At 33.5% G+C, this 8,437-nt stretch overlaps 1 pseudogene; it reads right to left on the bottom strand.

Annotated features, from left to right (window-relative positions):
- Positions 1-4,203: 4,203 nt before the first annotated feature.
- On the bottom strand, positions 4,204-4,406 carry LOC126757714 (small nucleolar RNA U3; annotated as a pseudogene).
- Between the last annotated feature and the right edge of the window lie 4,031 nt (positions 4,407-8,437).

Genomic DNA, 8,437 nt, shown 5'->3' with positions numbered 1-8,437 from the left:
ATTAAGTTCTTCCAGCCTGTCATTTAATTCCGTTATATTCTCACATATTTCAGTAAATATGTGCGTGTGATTGGCGGCAGCAGCTGTTATTGTTTCACCTGTGGCAGAAAGCCATCAGACCCCAACATCAGCGCCAGCGTGAAAAAATGGCGAGCGAAAGTGTGGTTATGTCAGCAACAGACTCCCAGCAACTCTAATGGCGTGTAATTAATGGGTTTTGGGAAGCAGATGTCGGTGTTTTTGTAAGTTTCTTTTTTTATACATTTTTGGGTCGATTTCAGTGTCGAGCATACTTTTCATCAACCTGTTGTGTTAGCAGCGCCTGACGTTGTTGTTGTATTGTTTTGTTGGGTTTTGTAGGCAGTATCGGCACAATTAAACTTTGTTATAAAATATGAGCGCAATAAAACTTAACAGAAATCATTTATAAGCGTCGAGCAGCAAACACAGCCGAGGTAATTGCAAGCAAATCATGCAGAAAGAAAGAGTTTGAGGTAAAAAGAATAAAACTGAATTGGCGAGAAAGGTATAGCTAGGTAGGTCGGAAACCAGGTGCCTAATTGAAAAGTACTTTTGCTTGTGTTGTGAGTATTTTTGGAAAGCTAAAAGACTCATTTATCATATGTGGAGGCCATTAAATTGGAGCAATTAAAGCCCTGACTGGGCACAGGTTCTGCACATTTGCTAGTTTCATGCCAATGTTGTAGTGTTTTGGTTAACGGTGAAAAATGGTCGTTAATTTTGGAAAATGGCTCAAGTTGTATTTAAGAACTGACAACCTGAGGTATTTAAAGTATTTTGATCAAAACTTGTATCCGTTAGTGTATTATGTGCTCACAGAAAAACTATTCAGAGAGTGGGGATTAGAGAGAGCTAAAAGGAGGCAAAATGGTGTTCGTTTGTTCAGTAATTGAATGGAATAGGCTATCTGTAGGGCCTCCAGACTATATATTATGCTTACGAAATCTATCTCTGCAACTCTAGATATAATTGTGAATACTAACGCTGATGACATTATTATATATAAAATATATATATTACTATAAAGACTTCCTAACTGGTGTCCTTCAGCCACAATGACACATTGAGAATTAAAAATTCAGCTTCGCGTAATTAGTTTCTGGAAACTGGTAAAACTCTAGTATCTCCGAGGACAGTTCGATAATTATTTGCTTACAACAGAAAACACGTTTAGGATTTCCTCAATTATCGATATAATGGTTGGGTTCAATTCAGTCAAATTCCGGTTTTTTTTTGTACACCTTGCTTGATATAAACCCATAAAAGGAGTCTGGTGCAGTCAGGTCACGTGACCTTGGAAGCCAGCGGAAACTACAGTTTTTTGATATTAATATGTTTTAAAATTTTCGTTGGAGCTCACCTGGCTATGTGTGCTGTTGCTCCAACTTGCTGGAACCAAACGCTATTGAAAGGGATACATCTTAGGCTTAGGTCTGGGTAAAAAAGCTCATTCAATATCTTTAAATAACGGTGCCCTTTGGCAGTTACTGTTACACCGTTTTCTTCAAAGAAGTGTGGCCAACCTCATTGTAGTCCATCTACTCGGGGGGATGCTGCCAAAATCCTTTTCGATGGAAATGACGGACTTCAAAGCATAGTACAGCTGCACTGTCTATACGCTCTTTTCGGTCAACCAAGCATATTAATTTAAAAAATTGAAGTACTGACCTGCCAAATAAAGAAAAAAGTGAAGTAAATAAGGTACTCACAAAAAAAGTAAAGTGGACTCAAGGTTGTGAGAAACATGCTCGGAGTCAAGAAACACGTTACCTCTGCAATCTTTTGATATCTCTACGGTATCAGGTTATATCGCATACATTTTATTGACAGTCAGCCAATACAATACCGTGGATTTCTGCTCCATAATTCTCCGTCCATTTTCTGGGAACCTGAACATGGCATATCAAAAACGGTCGATTTGAATCTCGGTTAATAAATTTTTGACGCACAAACGTACCTTTCCACACACCATCAAAATAAAACTAAGAGACCGACTGGGCTGAACGTACAAGATATCAAACGAAAGGCGAAATTAGCGGCCGAATGTTTGGACCCCAGTAGGGATAATCCTTTCCTGACAATGGTACGTCTGTGTGTCAAGAGTTGACTGACGTTAATAAGGCTACAAGTTTGGTCTTACAAACTCAAAACTTGAGCATACGCAAAATTATTGATAAAATTAATTTTAGAAAAAGAATTAAATATGCAAAAGCTAGGTCTATAAAACAAATTGCTGACTAAATCAGTACGCAACTGCACGACGGCGCATTCAAGAATACGGAATAACTGCCAAAAAAACTATTGAAAAACTCCACAAAAGTTGGATCAAAGGGATTGGAGAAAAGTCATATTTTCAGAAGAGTTCCAAATGAACATTTTCGGTTCAGACGTAGAACGAGTACATTCGCAAAAACGTTGGTGAACGTTTCAATAATGAGTGTGTCAATCGTGAGGCAGTGTTTATTACGAAAGATTTGTGAGTTTTTGGCTATAATGGTGAAAAGTTGGCCTTGGTTGAAGTAAATGTCAACGAACTTTAACACCAACAGTTCTTATAGGAAAACCTATTCTCAATTGAAAGGTGATCTTTCCGATATGGACAACGTAATTTTTTAAGCTAATTATGCACCATGCCATCGAGCCAAATCTGTATGTTATATTTATTAATATTACATAACCTTATTATTATTTTGTTTTTAAAAATTTTAATTTTTTTCAGATAAATAAATATTTAGCTGAATTGTCTGTTTTATGACTGGACTATCCTGGGAACAGTACTGATATAAACACCATAAAAACTCTCTGGCACATTATGAAATTGCGGATAAAAAGAAGAGATCAAGGGCTTTTGTCAAAACATGGTCGAATACATAATTGTAGACGTTTGGTATAATGGTATTTGCAGACGCTAGTTCATTCCTAGTTCTTCCAGAAGAAGAAGTTCATTCCATGTTCGAATGAATAAAAAGGTGCGTGGAGTCCCTACGCGCGGAAGAAGTTATACTTCTTAGTGATATTCAGAAATGCATATCATTTTATATGCAAGAAAACTAGAACATTTAAATTCATTATGCACATTTTATAAAGCAAAGTCTAAATGAAAGAATTTTGACTCGGAAAGTAGTTCTGTCTCTTCGTTGCGGAAGGGAATATGCAGCGTAACCATCTCTCTTTTGTACTCTTCGAATTGGGTTGTCATATTATAATTTGTATATCTTATATCATGGTGTTTAGTCATTTTCTTGTATTCATTATTGGCGTTGCATTTGTATTTCGCACAAAACTAGGCCAAAGTAAAATGAATTTTCTTTTTATTTTTTGTTGCAGTTTTTCAATAAATTTAAATAAGTTTCTTAATAAATTTAAATAAGTTTTTTAATAAATTTAAATAAATTTAAGTAAATTTTCATGTATTTCCATTTATATTTAATTATCAATACATTTTTTTAAATTATTTGCCCTAGTTGTCCATTTTATTTTCTCATGCATTTCAGTCGATTTTTGTATAGAAATTTGACCGGCGTAGAAGCAAAATGCGAAACAATCATACATATATTATGTCGTTTGCACATTTGTGTGTATGTTTGCGAAAGCAAATGTTCTACAAAAGCATATTTCTATACTTAAACAAAATTATTTGAACCATCGTATATTTCTTACATGCATAACCAAACCATACTTAAGACAACGCCACGAAAGTGTCAATAGTGGTGTTGGTGGTAAGCACATGAAAAGTCGCAATGTGATCGCAGGTTCGAATCTCGACGGACTTAGTCTTTAATTTTTGCATTTTAACATCGTAATAGTATACTAATAACTATTTTTCTTACTAATAGAAATTAAATTTATTACAGCAATATACCTAATATACATACATATACATAATATTGCTGTGATAAATTTAATTTCTATTAGTACGAAAAATATTTATTAGTATAGTATACGATGTTAAAAGGCATACATCTTTCTATCCTATCTTGTGTATCTGCACATGCTCATATGAATGAATGTATACGCATGTGCGCGTTCAGAAATTCAGAGAATTCGCACAAAAAAAAAGAGAGACGAAAGAAATAAAGTCACATAAAATAGTTGAGAATTCGCAAAAATGAAAGACAAACGTACTGTACTTATTGACCGCATTATTTTTGCGTAAAACCTTAGAATTTATTCATTAAAATCACCACTCAGAAGTCGTTTTATCCGTTTTAAGCGAGCGATTTTCGAAGAAACATCATTTCTAATATGCCACAACACAATATTAGAAATGAAGTTCATAAACCTCACGCTGTCAGATAAAACGATATACCTCGTCATCGCGGGTCGATTCCCAAAAAATTTAAATGAAGACTAACTACAGAAATGATCCTGTAAAGTATAGCCAGAGATAAAGAGATGTTTAACTCCTCTCTCACTTCCAGTGAGATGCTAAACGTCAAAACCACCCAAACTTTGACATTTGATCGAGTTCAGGAGGTTTCGACGTTTAGCAATTGGAAACGAGCGATGGCCAGATTGAAATTTTATCAAATAAATATGTAAACGGAGGGATTAGTTGCATCGTCCAAGACCACTTATAAAAAGGAAAATTAAATAAATTTGTAAAATTTAAAGATATTTGATGAAACGTTTTGTAATTTGAAGCATCATAGTTTTATTTTTAATGGAAAATGATTAAAAACGTTTAATGATTGAGAGCTAACAAGCTTATCCAATTATTGGGACAAAAGTCAGTTGTTATAATATTCTTTAAAAAGATTTAAATAGTTTCTCCATATAATAAATAACCGCTATATAGTAATTTTTATTCATACTAAATGTTGGGTGTTTGAATTTAAATGCCCAAAAATTTTAATTTTGTTCAATCTGGCCATAATGGAAAATGTTATAAAAAACGTTAATTTTGAGGCGCTCTCACTCTGGAATAAGTTTAACAACCCTTTATTCCTGGTATAGCCTTAATTTTTCAACGGCCAACGCAGAGTATTTCAACCAAAATGTACCCAAAATAGTTGAGAATTCGCAGAAATGAAAGACAAAGGAAAGAAAAAGCAGTATAACTTCAATAATGAATAAGCCTACAAACATACATATGCGCAGCAGCAGCAAGGAAAGAGGTAACAATCGGCGATCCATTGTATGATTCTTTCATGCATAACCAAACCATAATTAGGACAACGTAATACAAGAGTCAATGGTGGTGTTGGTGGTAAGCGCTTGAAAAGTTACGACGAGCACGTAGGTTCGAATCCCAACAGAATTTATTTTTAATTGAATATGTCACCAACTAAAAATTGAAACATTGTTCTACAAATACAACAACAGCATAAGCATGGCAACATTGTGTTGTTGGTAGAAAAGCCGAGCAGTGTCGAAAGAAACGAACAAACGATCGCCGATTGTCACCGCTTCGCTTGCTGCTCGAACATCTTCGCAGACGAGATTGCGTAGATTCATATTTTCCGAACTCGTATAAGAAGTATAACTTCAAAAACCGTAATAAAAATAAAGAGGCGCCACGAAATATTAAATGAAGGCTTTTTGATGCCCCTATCATTGCTCCTAATTTATAAAATAAATGCCAATTTTTATTTCACCACGTTTGGGTTTTAGAATATTTTTTATAGGTACCATATTGGAAATTAAAATATCGCAATTTTTTTGTATCAATATCAATATCAATGTCAATATCAATATCAATATCAATATCAATATCAATAAAACAATCAATATCAATATCAATTTCAATATCAATATCAATATCAATATCAATATCAATATCAATATCAATATCAATATCAATATCAATATCAATATCAATATAAATATCAATATCAATATCAATTTTGTCAATATCAATATAAATATCAATATCAATATCAATGTTAATATCAATATCAATATCAATATCAATATCAATATCAATATCAATATCAATATCAATATCAATATCAATATCAATATCAATATCAATATCAATATCAATATCAATATCAATATCAATATCAATATCAATATCAACATCAATATCAATATCAATATCAATATCAATATCAATATCAATATCAATATCAATAGGTATCAATATCAATATCAATATCAATATCAATATCAATATCAATATCAATATCAATATCAATATCAATATCAATATCAATATCAATATCAATATCAATATCAATATCAATATCAATATCAATATCAATATCAATATCAATATCAATATCAATATCAATATCAATATCAATATCAATATCAATATCAATATCAATATCAATATCAATAATAAGTAAATATGGATAGATCTGTAAATATGGATATAACAGTACATAACTATGTGGGTATATATGTATCACTCAGAATCACAGATATCTACATAAAGTCAGAGACCGTGGTGAGGCAACCAGCGATAATAATACATTTATTTAAGTACTTCTTAATTTAAGGCATAGAAGGAAGGATGTAGGATGCAAAGCATTCGTCAGCCTACGTTTGGGCACAATAAACTCAGTTATTACACATAAAAATAAGCCAATATGGGAACACGTACAACAACTTACATATAACAGGAACTTACAACGACATATAACAAACCACATTAGCCGTTATACATACATATGTATTCGTTAATAAACATAAATGACGTTGAATACATTATGCATACGCACAGATATTTAAATACATAAAGCGCCACATCACTCACCGCTGGCACGATAATTTCTCACCAAAATCGCGTGGAAAAAACTCGCCTCAAAAGTTCATTAAAATTTCCACACATTACGCAGTTTCACCTTTCCGAGCGGTCACACCGTTTGGGTGGTCCTAATGAAGTCGCAAATTCGGCTTAATAAATGGCTAAGCATTAAATTTCGCAAAAAAGAGAAAAAGTACAGAAACATTTCGGAATGGTTGGAATGGCTGGGAAATTCGAAAACATACATCAGTAATTTGTTTTCACATTCATTATCCGCATCCGAATGCCAAAGAAATGCCAATAGAAGAAAACCAAATTTCACGCTTGTTTTACAAACTTCGCTAACAAATGTGCTCATACGCGCGTAACACACACATAACATAGACACATACATACATAAGTACATACATACATACATATGTACAGTTGCGACTGCTTATGCTGATAAGTGCTTGTTTTTAAGCACCAAAACATAAATATACCAAATATACTCATTCATACTCAACACCACAACATTGTTAACATGCACAATTACACCCCCACCCACACACATACACACTCAAAGCCGTGGGTGCATATGTTGAATGCGTGTAGTCCATAAATCTTGTTGGCAATTTCCAATGACACTTCGCCTCAACATTCATCAAATGCGCAAATTTATTGGAAAACAAAATCCTGCCTGAATTGGAACTCACACACACACATAACCATCATACAGACAAACATATGAGTGCCTTCAAAACAAAGCGAGTGTGCAATGTGAAATTCAATTCCGACTGGGTGAGGGGGCGGGCTAGCGTGGGTGCCTCTGGAATTTGTGAAGCAGAATTTAGTGTTCCAACGAATTTGGCAGTGGTTACTAAATTTATTAGCAATTATTACTGTAGCATGAGTATCCCGCATTGTTGAAGGTCTGAGAAAGTCATTGGGATTATGTAATTAGAAAAGTTCTGTGCATATGAAAATTGCAAAAAAGTCTTGGTTCTAATAAGGTACTTGAACTTAAGGTCGAAAATTTTGTATGAAGTTGTTGTGAAAGAAAAACAAGTGAAGCAGGAGTAAGTTCAGGAATAACAGAATATTTCAAAATAAATTCAGGTGTTTTCAAAACTTTCTACTAAAAAATTTTGGGAAGGATAAAACAAGATATGATTTCTAAGGTTCGTTAAAATACCGTACAATATCGAATTTCTAAAGTCAAGCGAACAGTTGACGATCATTAATAATGATATACAGACAAGAAAAAACGTAAACTTCGGTTGCACCGAAGCTAAATACCCTTCACAGGTGCATTTCTGTTAGTAACTATGTGTTCAGTTTGTATGGAAGCTTTATGCTATAGTAATCTGATCGGAACAATTTTTTTGGAGATTACATTGTTGCCTTAGAAAATAATGCCAAATTTCGTGAATATATCTTGCCAAATGTGAAAGTTTTCCATACAAGAACTTGATTCCGATCGTTCAGTTTGTATGGCAGCTATATGTTATAGGTGTCCGATATCGGCAGTTCCAACAAATGAGCAGCTTCTTGAAGAGGAAATGACGTTTGCAAAATTTCAAAACGATATCTTAACAAAAACTGAAGCGACTAGTTCGTCATAGATTTTAGACAGACGCATGATACGGACGGATAATCGAGATTTCATTATCCGTCATTTACTATTTTTCAATCGTATTTTTGAGTTTTATTCCGACATCATTGGTTCCTAATGATCATTTA

The sequence above is a fragment of the Bactrocera neohumeralis genome, chromosome 4 (genome assembly GCF_024586455.1).
Source record: "Bactrocera neohumeralis isolate Rockhampton chromosome 4, APGP_CSIRO_Bneo_wtdbg2-racon-allhic-juicebox.fasta_v2, whole genome shotgun sequence".
Classification (NCBI taxonomy): Eukaryota; Metazoa; Arthropoda; class Insecta; order Diptera; family Tephritidae; genus Bactrocera; species Bactrocera neohumeralis.
The sequence above is the reverse complement of the archived record's forward strand: the minus strand, read 5'-3'. Positions and strand labels throughout refer to the sequence as shown.